The following is a 13,765-nucleotide window of genomic DNA, read 5'->3' as shown; positions in this document are numbered from 1 at the left end:
CCAAGATTTCACCTAAAATTATTTTTTATTCAATTCCCAATTTTACTAATTCTTTGCGTTTGATTGATACGAATTGCTACAAATTCACCAAAATATATTAAATCATGCTATAGAATCTTATAAATACCTTAAACAACATGTAAGGAGTAAACATCATGAAAGGAGTCTAACATTAGCAATTCCCGATAACAGTGAACAAATAGGAAAATGATTTATCATTTATTCAATTACAAAACAGTATCATACATGTCATGATACCAAATATCAGTTCGGGGAAAGATTGGTCTCATTTACTTCTGAAGGAGTACAAGGCTTTTCACAAACGCAAAACGCATAAGGCGTAGGTGGATAAATGAGTTTGCAGAGGCCTCTAATGTAGCCCATATCTAGGCATCTATCAGAACATTTTTGTGCATCGCAATCTGATTTGGGTTGCGGTTGCGGGTCATAACAAAAACCGCTTTTGTTCTCCTCTTCAGCCACTTTTATAAACACAACATGCAAACGTTAGCATCCATGTGAAAAATTTGTACATTATACGGAGTATTATTCATTGAAATCAAAGTAGTTTCGTAATTTCTATATAGGAAACTTCAAACTTACCTGTACACACAATCAAGAACAACACTGATAGAACCATTGTGATTGTTTGTGTTTTGAGTATAGAGGAACCCATTTTGTTAATGTGAAAGTTATTTTTGCTGAGGTTTCGTTTATATAGAATGAGGCAATAAATGCTTTCCTTTTGTATTTATATCAATTAAATCTGTGTAATAATTCATTTTATTTTGTATATCAACAATATATATGAGTAATAAATATTTACCCGTATTTTTAGTAAAGGGCAATTACTTATTGAATAAATTACATTTTTGCGGTTTTGATCGTTCAAATCTTGATCTTAAACTTATTACTCAATTACCAATATTTAAAAGAAAGGGAAAAAATAAAAAATAAATAAATTCCTCTCTAATAAATAAAGATTTTTTTACCACTTGTCAATTTTGTATGCATTTGGACACATGTAAGTTTGTGGTTAATTCTTAGAAATTAATTTCCGCTTGTCATTTTGTTGTAATTTTTAATTTTCTCAATTAACTATCTAATTTTTAGGTTATAAAAACTAATTATTGTGTCATTAATTTGTTTCCTTATATTTTCAAATTTTAATATGTTTCTTTCAATATATATAATTCAAAATTGATATGTTTCTTTTAAAATTTATTGTTATTTTAGACAAAATGGTCTATATAAAAAAATAATCAAACTTTTTTGCTTTTTATTGACAAACTAAAAAAAATGTTATATGATCAAAATATAATTATTTTTCTGTAGTTTGTTTTATTAGTATAAATTGAATTATTTATTTATTTATCATTTTGTTTGTATATATATTTTGAAATTTTATTTTAAAAAACACATAATGTTTACACTTTCATATTTAATGCTTTCTTTAAAAAAAATATTTAAAGTTTATATCTTCATATATAACTTTTTTTAATCAACCCGTGTAGTACACGAGTTTCACACCTAGTTATAAATAAACTCAATTCATATTGGGCTACGAGGCTGAAAATGTTTTTTTCTTCACTTGCCGAATTTGCCGAATTTAAGGGACGGTGTGCCCGTCGACATGACAAGCTCCACGTTGGAGATGCCGAATTGCTTCACTTTCACAGCATTACTTGTTAGACTATGTAAATGTAATATGTATTATAGGTAGTGGCGGAAGGTTATAAATGCCTAGGGAGGTCATGGCCCCCTCCTTTTTCACGTTGTTATCTTATTTCTTTAGATTACTAATATAAAAGATTTAAACACATGCTTTCCCAATTTTTAATGCATCTCATTCCACTTCTGATTATTTCTTCTTTATAGATTTTAATTAAAACTCTACGTTATATAGAATAGTAGAATACTAATAAATTTTACTCAATTTCTATTTTAAGCATGTGTTTATGTTATTTATTACATTAAAGACCATCAATATATTATGGAAAGCTTATTGTTATCTTTTACATAAAACACCATCAATATATTATCAAAAATAAAAAAAGTTATTTGTTGTCATTCAAAACATAAAAAAAATATATGTTAAAATTAAAATTATTAAAACAAAATACATTGTTATTCTATAAATATGCCACTAAAAATGATTTCTAAACATATTACTATGTTTTGATTTTAGTGTCAAATAAGCAGGGTGTCCCGCGTGTTGTGATTGGTTTATTAATCATATATTTTAGACATAATTTTTGTAATTGTCTCTAAAATAATATTCATTTCTGCATTTTCTATGAAACACAGACAATGTTTGTAAATTTGCTATTAGATAGTGAGTATTTTTGTAACTTTCTGAAATATAGAGACCATTTATGTTATCTTGCTATTAGGTAAAGACTATTTATATAATTTTATGAAAAAATAGGTCCATTTATTTAGTTTTGCTATTAGGCAAAACTATTTTGTAATCTTATTAACTATAAGGACAATTTCTATATTTTTTATGAAACATATAGACAATTCTCATAAAATTTCTAGTCGGCAATGATCATTTTTGAAACTTTGTGAAATATAAGGACCATTTTTGTAACTTACTATTAGGCATGTCCCCTTTTTATAATTTTACAAACATATGGACCATCTCTTTAGCTTTTCTATTAAATAGGGACTATTAATGTAAAACTGACAAAACTTCTTAAATAATGTATTTTATAATGAACTATTTTTTTTTAATATTTTAGATTATAAATACTAAGATATTTTTAAGCATTACGATATTGAAAAGGCAAATGTTTATAAATGGTCCCTATAGTTTTTTAGAATATCAAGTTTAGTCCTTATTTTTTTTAGTGTTATTGAAGGTCCATGTGCTTTCATTGTAACATTGGTTTTCGCTGAAGATATCAGTTGAGAAGTTGAGGGACCAAATGTAAGGTTTTTGAAAAAAAAAAGTTCGTGCCACGACGTGGTGAGCAGAGTACCATGATGTGGGATGGCAACTTCAGGAAGTGCACATCTGATGGCCGCCACGACGTGGCATCTACTGCAGCCCAAACCCATGATTCTTAAGGTTTCTTCCATATTTAAGAACCTAATCTCAAGGATTAGGACATCCTCTTCATCCTTCAACCCTTCAACATGAAACTCTAGCCTCCATGCATGTTTGAGAGCCTATCGTCTTGATTTAGAGCTTATTCTTTAGATTTTGGTGAAGATTGAGGAAAAAGGAAGTTCACATTGATGCAAGGAAGCGTAAAGAGCTGGTTGTGATCCATCATTCTCTTCTGATTTCTAAGCCATTTGAGGTATAAAGTTCGAACCTTGGCATTTTATCTTCTAGATTCAAGTTTGGGATCATTTTTGGTAGTTTTGGTCCTTTCCATGGATGTTCTTGGAGTTTGAGGAACTCGAAAGCTTGTTATGGTCCTCTTCTGGTCTTTAAGTTTCTGATGATTGAGAAAAGAGCCATGTTTGGAGTCATCTTGTATCCATGCACAAGTTTGGGTCACATTAAGGACTATAGAGTTGTAGATCTTGCCTTGTGGTGGAATCCTAACGGATAAAATTGGAAACTCTATCCATTAAGTCATTGAAATGGACCAGATATGAACTTACGAGTTCAGATCTGTAAGGATTAAGCACTTAATGAAGAGTATGGAATTCTGCTAGGAACCACGATGTGGCCAAGGGATTGCCACGATGTGGTGAGGTCTTGCATGTCGATTGTTTTGTCCTGACATGCCCACGACGTGGCCAAGAGATCTCCACGTCTTGGTGAGCATTGATATGGTTGACCGTTGACTTTTTTTGACCGTTGATAGTTGGCTTTTGACCATTTTGACTTTGGGTAAAACTTGAAGGACTTGGGTTAGTAATTAAGGATCTATCTTTGGTTGGTGCTACTATGTTCACAAGGGCAATCAACGCAAGGAGTGAGGGTGTTGTTGTGTTTCCTTGGGTCTTCGATTCGGGTGAGTTTCCTCACTATACTATGTGTTACAATATATATTTTTGTATGTTAGGATATAAGAGTAGGGTATGCTGGTTAGAGTACTAGGGGTCGGTGATCGTCTAGTTGAGTGCCCTATGGGTTATATGCAGTCATGTAGGATAGCCTGAGAACTCTTTATCTAGGCTTTCTTGCATGTTCCTTGTTTGGTTGTGGCTCTATAGTGGGTTCACATGTTCGACTGTCTATCTCACATCTGATTACATATAACTATCAATTCCTTAGTGATATGATGTAGAGTACTATATGAGGCCCGATATGTGGTAGTGAGCTGTTAGGAAGATAGACTAGTATAGATAGTTGCATGTGTTTATGTTCTTGTTTGATTGCTTGTTTGATTTATATGTCGACATATCGTGTGGCGGGTTGAGGCGGTCCAACTTCGTGGTGTAGTCCAAGATACCTAGGCGGGCCAACTGTGTGATGTAGGCCAGCTGCAGACCAACTGTATGCTGTAGACATGGGAGGGGGACTAGTCGTGGACTGGCGGCCCAGAAGAGTGATCCAGGTGTATTGTAGACCTCGCGAGGCGGTTTAGTCAGACTAAAGGCTTGTGTGTTTGCATGCATTGTAAGTGTATTGTTGTGTGTGGTATTTTAGGGGAACTCACTAAGATTTGGCTTACAGTTATGGATTAAATGTTTTCTTAGGTACCATTAGTGATCGTGAGAAGGCGAAGGTGTGACTATACACACTCATCAAAAACATTGGAGATTTCACATTTATTATGTTACTCTGATTTCCAAACCATTGTATTTTGGAACATATGGGTTTTCTTACTTTGGGATTTATGGAAATGATGTTTTACCTTAAATAAAAAATGAAAATTTTGTTTGTGAAAATGAGACATTACATCCAGTTTTTATCGTGTGTAAATGAGACGTTACACCGGCTGTTGAGGTGCAACAGCTAGTCAGGGAGTTTCTTGATATGAGGTAGACGACTGAGACTGTGGCAGAGATCACCGCCAAGCTCAGGGATAGGGAATTGTTGGTGTCCCAGTATGCGACTAATGAGGAGACGAGGAAGACCCGATACCATGATATGCTGAGATATGACATCAGAGAATTCGTTAGTTTTTCTGCCTTCCCAACTCTGGTTGATATGATAGCCAAGGTGCGGGAGCGAGAGATTGATCTGGAGGACATAGGGAAGAGGAAGGCGGAGCCTGGGCTGACAGTTGGGGTTTTAGCGAAGAAACCCAAGGGTTTCGACTCTAGGTCAAAGGGCCAACAGGGCTGGAGCCACTCTAGGTTTGCAGGGCGGGTGGTTCAGGCTGCTATAAGTACGGCAAGTCAGGGCACTTTAGCAAGGATTGTACTGCTTCTATCACCACTACTCAGACATCAGACCTGATTTGCTTTCATTGCAATCATAGGGACCACAAGAAGGCTAAATGACCGAGTTTAGCATCAGGAGGACCAGTGGTAGCACCAGCTCCTGCGACCCTACGGATCACAGATGGCCTCCAGGGCAAGGCGGATGCTCCTGTGGTGAGGAGTCGGGCTCTTCAGTTGACTGCCGAGGCTCATGCTGCACCAGATGTGGTGATGGGTATGTCTCTTCTCCTTAACTCTTTATTTATGTTGATTTCGTTGCTTATATATTTTATGTGTTTTGTTTTAGGATCGTTCCTTGTGAACAATATCCCTGCTTTGGTATTATTTGATCCGGGGGCTACCTGATCTTTCGTATCTCTTGCGATCAACAAGAGGTTTGTCAGATCTTAGAGTGAGTTGGATCATCCGATAGAGGTTGAGATTGCAGATAATCGATCCGTCCGGGCATCGAGGGTTCATCGCGATTGTGTTTTGGGGATGTTTAGCGAGCGATATCCGATTGACTTAGTTCCCATTCCTCTACGCGGGAACAAGGTTAGTGTGGGGATGGAGTGGTTGAGCCCCAATAGGGCAATGATTGATTGTAAGTGTCAGCTGGTACGTGTTCGGACCCCAAGTGGGGGAGAGTTGGTGGTCCATGGAGAGGGCACTCAGCGTGGGCCCGTCTTATGCTCAGCCGCTAGGGCCAGACGGATCTCCATCAGGGTTCATCTGGGTTCGTTGCCTATGTTATGGATACTCGGGAGCAGGGTAGGGCGTCAGTTGATGATGTGCCGATGGTGTGGGAGTACCCAGATGTGTTTCCGAAGGATTTACCTGGGGTGCCTTCGGAGACGCAGGTGGAGTTCCAGATTGATTTAGTTCCTGGTGCAGCTCCGATAGCCAAAGCGCCATATCGATTAGCTCTACCAGAGATGTAGGAGTTGTCTACACAACTCCAGGAGCTGTTAGACAAAGAATTCATCCGACTGAGTAGTTCGCCTTGGGGTGCACCGATCCTGTTTGTGAAGAAGAAGAAGAACGGGTCGCATCGAATGTGTGTATTGACTTTTGGGAGTTTAATAATCTAACGGTGAAGAACCGTTATCTACTCCTGAGGATTGATGATTTTTTTGACCAGCTTCAGGGTGCGTCTTGGTTTTCCAAGATTGATCTGCATTTGGGTTATCATCAGATGAGGTTCAGAAAGGACGATGTGTAGAAGACGGCCTTCCAGACTCGCTATGGTAATTACTAATTACGAGTTCGTGGTGATGCCCTTCGGGCTCACGAATGCTCCAGCCGCATTCATGGATTTTATGAACCGCGTGTGTCGACCGATGTTGGATCAGTCCGTGATTGTATTAATTGATGACATCCTGGTCTATTCCAAGACCCAGGAACAACATGAGGAGCACTTGCGAGAGGTGTTGGAGACCTTGAGGAGGGAAAGGTTGTATGCAAAGTTCTCCAAGTGCGAGTTCTGGTTGCGCGAGGTGCATTTTCCGTGCCACCTTGTCAACCAGAATGGTATTCTGGTCGATCCGGCCAAGGTGGATGCCGTGATGAGGTGGGAAGTTCCGAGGTCTCCATCCAATATTCGGAGTTTCCTTGGTTTAGTTGGATATTACTGGAGATTTATTCAGGATTTCTCCAAGGTAGCTGTTCCTCTGACCCGACTGAAGAAGAAGACTGTCACTTTTCGTTGGGGGTCTGAGCAGCAAGCAACGTTTGAGACTCTGAGATAGAGGTTATGCGAGGTGCCAATTTTGACCACCCTGACAGAGGGTGTTGAGGATTTTTTGTCCTACTGTGACGCGTCTATTGCGAGATTAGACGCGGTTTTGATGCAGAGGAGTCGCTTTATTGCTTACGCCTTGAGGCAACTAAAGCCTCATGAGACGAACAATCCGACAGACGATTTGGAGCTGGGGGATGTGGTTTTTGCCCTCAAGATTTGGCGACATTACCTTTATGGGGTTCGTTGTACTATTTACACGGATCACAAGAGCCTGAGGTACTTGATGGATCAGCAAAATCTTAATATGATGCAGCTTCGGTAGTTGGATGTAGTGAAGGATTATGATTGTGAGATCCTTTACCATTCGGGGAAGGCTAATGTGGTGGCCGATGATCTTATCCACAAGGCAGTCACGACTCCGATTAGGGATATGTGTCTTAGGATGACAGTGATTACTCCGATTCTGGAGCGGATTCGGGAGGCGCAGATTGAGGCTATGAAGGAGGAGCACCGTAAGAGTGAGCGTATTGTGGGTTAGGTGGCTTCCTTCTATTGTGATAGCTGAGGTTTATTGAATCTCCATCGGAGAGTGTGGGTTCCTTACTGCGTTGGTGTGCATCAGGTTCTGATGGAGGAGGCGCACAGATCGAGATTCTCCATTCTTCCCGGGGCGACAAAGATGTATAGGGATCTTCGTCCTAATTATTGGTGGCCCTACATGAAGTGGGATGTAGCTTGGTACGTGGAGATGTGCTTGACTTGCAGGAAAGTCAAGGCCGAGCATCAACGACCTCACGGAAAGGTGTAGCTGTTAGATATTACCGTTTGGAAATAGGAAGAGATTACTATAAACTTCATTACGAAGGTTGCCTCGGACTGCGCGTGGTGTGGATTCGATTTGGGTCGTCGTGGATCGATTGACCAAGAGCGCGCATTTTATCCCGATCCAGGAGAGTATCTCCGCGGAGAAGGTAGCTGAGGTTTACATCAGGGAGGCCGTAGCACGACATGGAGTACCAGTTTCTGTGGTTTCGGACAGGGATGTCCGGTTTACTTCCATATTTTGGAAGAGATTTCACGGCGAGTTGGGAACTCATCTGCACTTTAGCACGGCCTTTCACCCGCAGACAAATGGTCAGAGCGAGCGGACCATCCATACATTGGAGGATATGCTGCAAGCGTGCATTCTAAACTTTGGTGGTAGCTGGGATACATACCTTCCGTTAGCAGAATTATCATATAACAATAGCTACCGTGCCAGTATCGATCGACCTCCTTTTGAGATGCTCTATGGGAAGAAATACAGGACCCCAATATGCTGGGGCGAAGTCATTCAACTAGTTATGTGGATTACCGAGGTGGTACTCAAGACGACCGAGTTGATTCAACAGGTTCGTAGTAAACTTCAGACAGCTTAGAGTTGGCAGAAAAGCTATGCCGACAAGCGCCGATCAGACATGGAGTTTCAGGTTGGGGATATGGTTCTCCTGAAGGTGTCACCTTGGAAAGGTGTCATTCGATTCAAGAAGCGGGGCAAGATGGGCCTCAAGTATATCGGTCCCTTCAGGGTTATGGCCCGGGTGGGCATGGTGGCATATCGAATGGACCTTCCGGAGGAGCTTAGACAGATTCACAGTAGTTTCCATGTATCGCAACTGCGGAAATGTTTGGCAGATGATTCCGTAGTGGTTCCATTGGAGGACATTTAAGTGGATGACCACTTGAAATACATTGAAAGACCTGTAGTGATCCTTGACAGGAAGACGAAAACCTTGCGAAACAAGGTTGTCGATCTGGTTAAGGTTTAATGGTAGTACCACAAGGGTTCAGTGTAGACATGGGAGTCGGAGGATGCGATAAGTGAGCATTACCCGAAGTTATTTGGACCAACGGACTTCGAGGACAAAGTCGGATTTAAGTGGGAGAGAATTGTAACATTCAAGTTTTGGTAAGATTCCCTTTAAGTCCCTAATGTAAAATTTCTTTCATTTTGGTCCCTTGGTTAGTACGCGGGGCATACTCATCAAGTACGCTTAGCGTACTAGTCACAGAACTTAACCACGTATGTTGGGCGTACGTGGAGTACCCATGGCGTACATGTGCCGGAGACAAACCCTATTTTTTAGGGTTTGCACCCTATTTAAGGACCTTAAGTCCCCAAGTCCCTTACCTTTTCAGCCTCCATTGCCCTTGAAGTGCAAATCTCGAACCCTAAGCCACCTTTAGTGCACTTGTGAGCTTCCTTGAGAGTTTTTGGTGTTCTTTCGAGTTTTTGAAGAAGAAGGGAGCCTAGGAAGAAGCAAGGACGTTGGAAGAGCTTGTAGATCCAAAATTTTGGCACCATTTCTGACCGATTAAAGGAATAAATCTTAAACCTTGTCCATTGCATGTTTAGATCCAGTTTTAGGGTAAAAAATGTCATATTTTGGTCATATAGTTTGGATTCTTGGATTTGAGGAACTTCAGACCATACAAGCCATCCTTTTAAATTCTTGGAAGTGTTTTGAGTCATAAAAATTGGATCTTGATGGTTAAGCCTCAACCATGCGAGTGTTAGGAACCATCCAAGTGTGCTTATGGACTTATTCTTGTTTTGAGCCCCATCCTTGTATGTAAAAGCATAAAGTTTGCAACTTTATGGCTTAGGACGTTCCTAGGGTTTTGGATATAATTTTTGGACATTCGGTCTCAAGAGATTAAGTCATGGAAGTAAGAATGAGGTGGCAGACCAGTACGCCATGCGTACTCAAGTGTACGATGCACGTACTGGGTCAGCTCCTCGACTCCTGGTCAACACCAACGTATGTAGGGCGTACAAGCCAAGTACGGCGCACATATGCTATCTGTGGGCTTGGAAGATTTTGGGCTCGTTTGGTGTAGGGCTTTAGACTTGAGTAAATTGGGCCTCGGGCCCACCTGGGTGTAGCAAGTCATTTTTTGGGCCAAAGGCCATGTTTGGGGTTCTTGGGCCATATTGGGCCTTAGAGGTCTTATGGTGGGCTTAAATGCCTTTTTGGATTTTTGTGGATTTGGGCCTTAGAGAGGAGGAGGCCTAATAAGGCAAAGGTGAAGGGGCCTTTGTGCCTTAAGTCAAGGATTAGGGTGTTGGACTTTCGGGTTAGATTGTGACCTAATTTCTAATTAGGGTTTTGTGATTGTGCGATAGGGAGATGGGTTCACGAGTCATCCGCTGAGTGCGATTTGATACCCACAGTATGAGGTGAGTCTTCCTTCGCAGTAGTCGTGGGTTGAAGGCACCAAGGCCGACCCACTAGTACAGTTTATGTTATAGCGTGATGATTATCTTTGTGATAACTGTCGGTTATGTCTGTTTTGCTTAATGACTTTATGATTACTGTTATGATATTATGTGGTAGGGGTAGGGGTGAAATGGACCCGATATCCTGCTGAAATAGACCGAAGGGGTTAGCCAGCACCCATATATGCTTGGTGGTATCCGGTTGATATGGACCGAAGGGGTAAGCCAGCTTCCAGATATGCTTGGTAGTATCCGGTTGAAATAGACCAAAAGGATAGGCCGACACCTAGATATGCTTGACAGTATGTTTGTTTAGTATGTGGTATGTTGGGACAGTTTTCAGTTTCTGTTTCAGGTACTTCCACTTCGAAGGGAAAGGGTCCGGCCTGATCGTACCGCATCACTCTATGTTTTTCCACACTTAGTGATTTTAGGATTTGTACTCTGATAATATGTTACAATGTCACTCTTTTAAATATTTTGGTATCAGTTTCTTATGAATTAAATGAATTTAAAAACAAAAATTTTATATGTATTTTTGGTTACATCGTGGTTTGTCAATCACCAATATTAAAAAAATCCTTTTCTTTATTATATTTTATATATTTTTTAAATAAAACTATTAGAAAAAGAAAAAGAAAAATGTGATAAATAACACCTCTCCACCCCAGAAAAAACATGTCACCATCTTTGCCATTGATGGAAAAACATTAGCCATAAAAAACCCTTTGATGCAAAACCTCATTCCAAACAAGTTGCAAAAAATCAATAAATGAAAAATGTCATCTAAACTAAGGGCAAGAAATCGATTGAGCATACCAAATTTATCAGATACAAAAAATGTCGATCCAAACCAGAGGAAAGTCGATCTAAACTACATCCAATAATCAATTAAACAAACCAAATTCTAGATTTTTTTGTTGATTTATGATTAGTTGCTTCAACAAAGTAAAATTACCAAGAGTTTTTGTTGAATCTACAAATCATAGATGAAGGTGAAAGACAAATTAAATTTCTTAGAATATCTTTTGAATCGAAGATGGCTGGCTCAACAAACCTGATTCTTGAATATTTTCCTAAGCGAAAAAACGAATTGGATTTATCATATTTAGTTGATTAGATCTGAAAATCAGAGATAAAGGTGAAGAGCACAAACATTGTTATAGACTGATTCACATAATAAAACCTACCCAGTGCTCCGATGTGTGGCGGTGGCATATTGGATTCAAATTAATTAAAGAGATGGATGGGAAAGCTACAAACATATATAAAAAACTAGTCGAAGCTCCAGTTGTGTTTTTAAAGAGAGAGAGAGAGAGAGAGAGAGAGAGAGAGAGAGAGAGAGATGTCAGTAATCTACCATGGGTATTCAAGCCTATGATGATGGTTGAAATCACGAATGAGTACGAGGCACTATATTCGACAAGAAGGGGTGTTTCTGCAAGCTTTCGACTGTAGGAGATAATGGTTTGGTATTTATAGTGGTATTCAAGCTTTTGTGTTCTTCAACTGGTGTGCTTCAACTAGGAGAGAAAATGAGGAGATATAAGTATGAAACATCAATGAGGTGAAAAATGGAGATAGAAAGGAATTGGGTGGTGAGGTGTTATTTATTTATTTTTAAATAGTTTTAATTTAATAATAATGTAAAAGAAATAAAAAAGGGTAAAAATGTCATTTTATATGGTTCAAGGACCAAACGTATACCATCTGATTTTCAGGTATTTTTTTATTATTGGTCCCTTGTGTCAAAATCTTTGCATATCAGCTTGTACGATGAGCGTATGTGAGGTACGTGCAACATACATGATCAACCTTGGAAACTTGGGACTCATGCTAGTACGCAGGGCATACTAGATCATACCCTAAACCCTAAATTTAGGGGTTTTCTCCCTATTTAATCAACATTAATCCTCCCTTGGACCCTCTAGAGATAGCCTCCACTCCTTCCAAACCCTAATCTCGAGTCTCATCCTTGTGTGTGAAGATTATGAAGCTTTTTAGAGTTTTGGGTGCTCTCTTGTTGAAGAAGAAGGATATTGAAGAAGGTGGTGTTGCTTACAAACTTGTGGATCCAGAAACTACCTCACCTTGTGCATCGTTTGGAGGTATAAAGTTTATACCTTGGTGTGTTTCTTTCTAGATCTTAATGGGTTATTATGAGCTTTTTGTCCTAATCTTGGATCTTTCTGAGTATGGTGCACTCTAAAGCATATTAGTTGTCTGTTCATGTGTTTTAGGTCATCTAGAATCATAAAAATGCTTGCTTGAATTTCCCTTTCTTTCAATGTAAGAGTGTGGTCGTTTTGAGTATGGTTTAGGTTAGGGTTTTGAGTTTTAATCTTCTTTCAACCATGCAAAGGCTTAAAGTTATGGAATTTATGGATTGAGACATTCTATGGAGGTCAGATTTATGTTTGGATTGGATGTATTAATGATTAAGACGTTATGGAGTGGCTTTTAGGATTAGAATGTGTACGACCAGCATACTTCTGGATACGCCCAACGTAGCCAGGCCTGGCTCCGACTCACCTTGTTCTTCGATTACGCGGCACGTAGGGAGCGTACGCCCAGTGTACACGCTGGACGGTTAACTTTTTCTGACTTTGAATTTTGGTCAAAGATTTAGGGTTTTGGACCATAGAAGGGGCAAATTGGTCTTATGCCCTTAAGGAGCCTAGTTGTGGGGTTTGGACTTGTGAGTTGGGTTATGAACCTAAATTATTAATTAGGTTTAATTATTGTGTTATTAGGGGGAGTCTAGTTTCGACGATTCGGGTGTGAGATATATCTGTCATCAGTATCAGGTGAGTCTCCTCACTTACTCTGACCTATGTGGTAGAATAATTGTATCAATGATGACCAGCTGGGTCTAGCTGTTATTATTGTTTTATGTTGTTTATGTGTGATTGAGACTCATGTAGTCTCTAGGGTTGCTGATAACCCACGGGGCGTGATGTTTGCCTTGCCCACTGAGACTTTGTGTAGTTTCCAGGGTTGCTGATAACCCGTAGTTGTTTATGTGTTATGCTGTATGAGATATCTTAAGGAACTTACTAAGCTTCGTGCTTACAATTGTTGATTATATGTGTTTCAGGTACTTCTGAGGATCGCAGGAAAGTGAAGGTCTGATTGTACACACATGTTGGGAGATTTTGTTATTGGGCATTTTGTGGCCCTCTGATATTTTTAATGATGATTTGTATTTGATACTTGTCATTTTCGGATGATTTGGGTTATGAACAATATTTTGGGTAATTTAAATATGAAAAATTTGGTTTTTAATTTGAGGTGTTATAAAACGCGCATAAAATTGAAACCATATGGACCTTCTTTGAGATTGACAAAGTTAGGGACTAAAGTTGATATTATGAGAATCATAAGGACCATTTATGAAGATTTATCTATTAAAAATTATGTGGCCTCCATATGAA

At 39.3% G+C, this 13,765-nt stretch overlaps 1 long non-coding RNA gene across 1 annotated transcript; it reads right to left on the bottom strand.

The window, feature by feature from the left end:
- Window positions 1–200: 200 nt before the first annotated feature.
- On the bottom strand, window positions 201–703 carry LOC145118683 (uncharacterized). Its single transcript, XR_013713407.1, has 2 exons — window positions 604–703; window positions 201–482 (listed from the first exon to the last, which is right to left on the bottom strand). It is a non-coding gene; the product is annotated as an uncharacterized LOC145118683 (long non-coding RNA).
- Window positions 704–13,765: the final 13,062 nt, after the last annotated feature.

The sequence above is a fragment of the Lactuca virosa genome, chromosome 6 (assembly GCF_052849685.1).
Source record: "Lactuca virosa cultivar CGN04683 chromosome 6, Lactuca_virosa_CGN04683_v6, whole genome shotgun sequence".
In the NCBI taxonomy this organism is placed as follows: Eukaryota; Viridiplantae; Streptophyta; class Magnoliopsida; order Asterales; family Asteraceae; genus Lactuca; species Lactuca virosa.
This window is presented reverse-complemented; position numbering and strand designations above follow the sequence as displayed.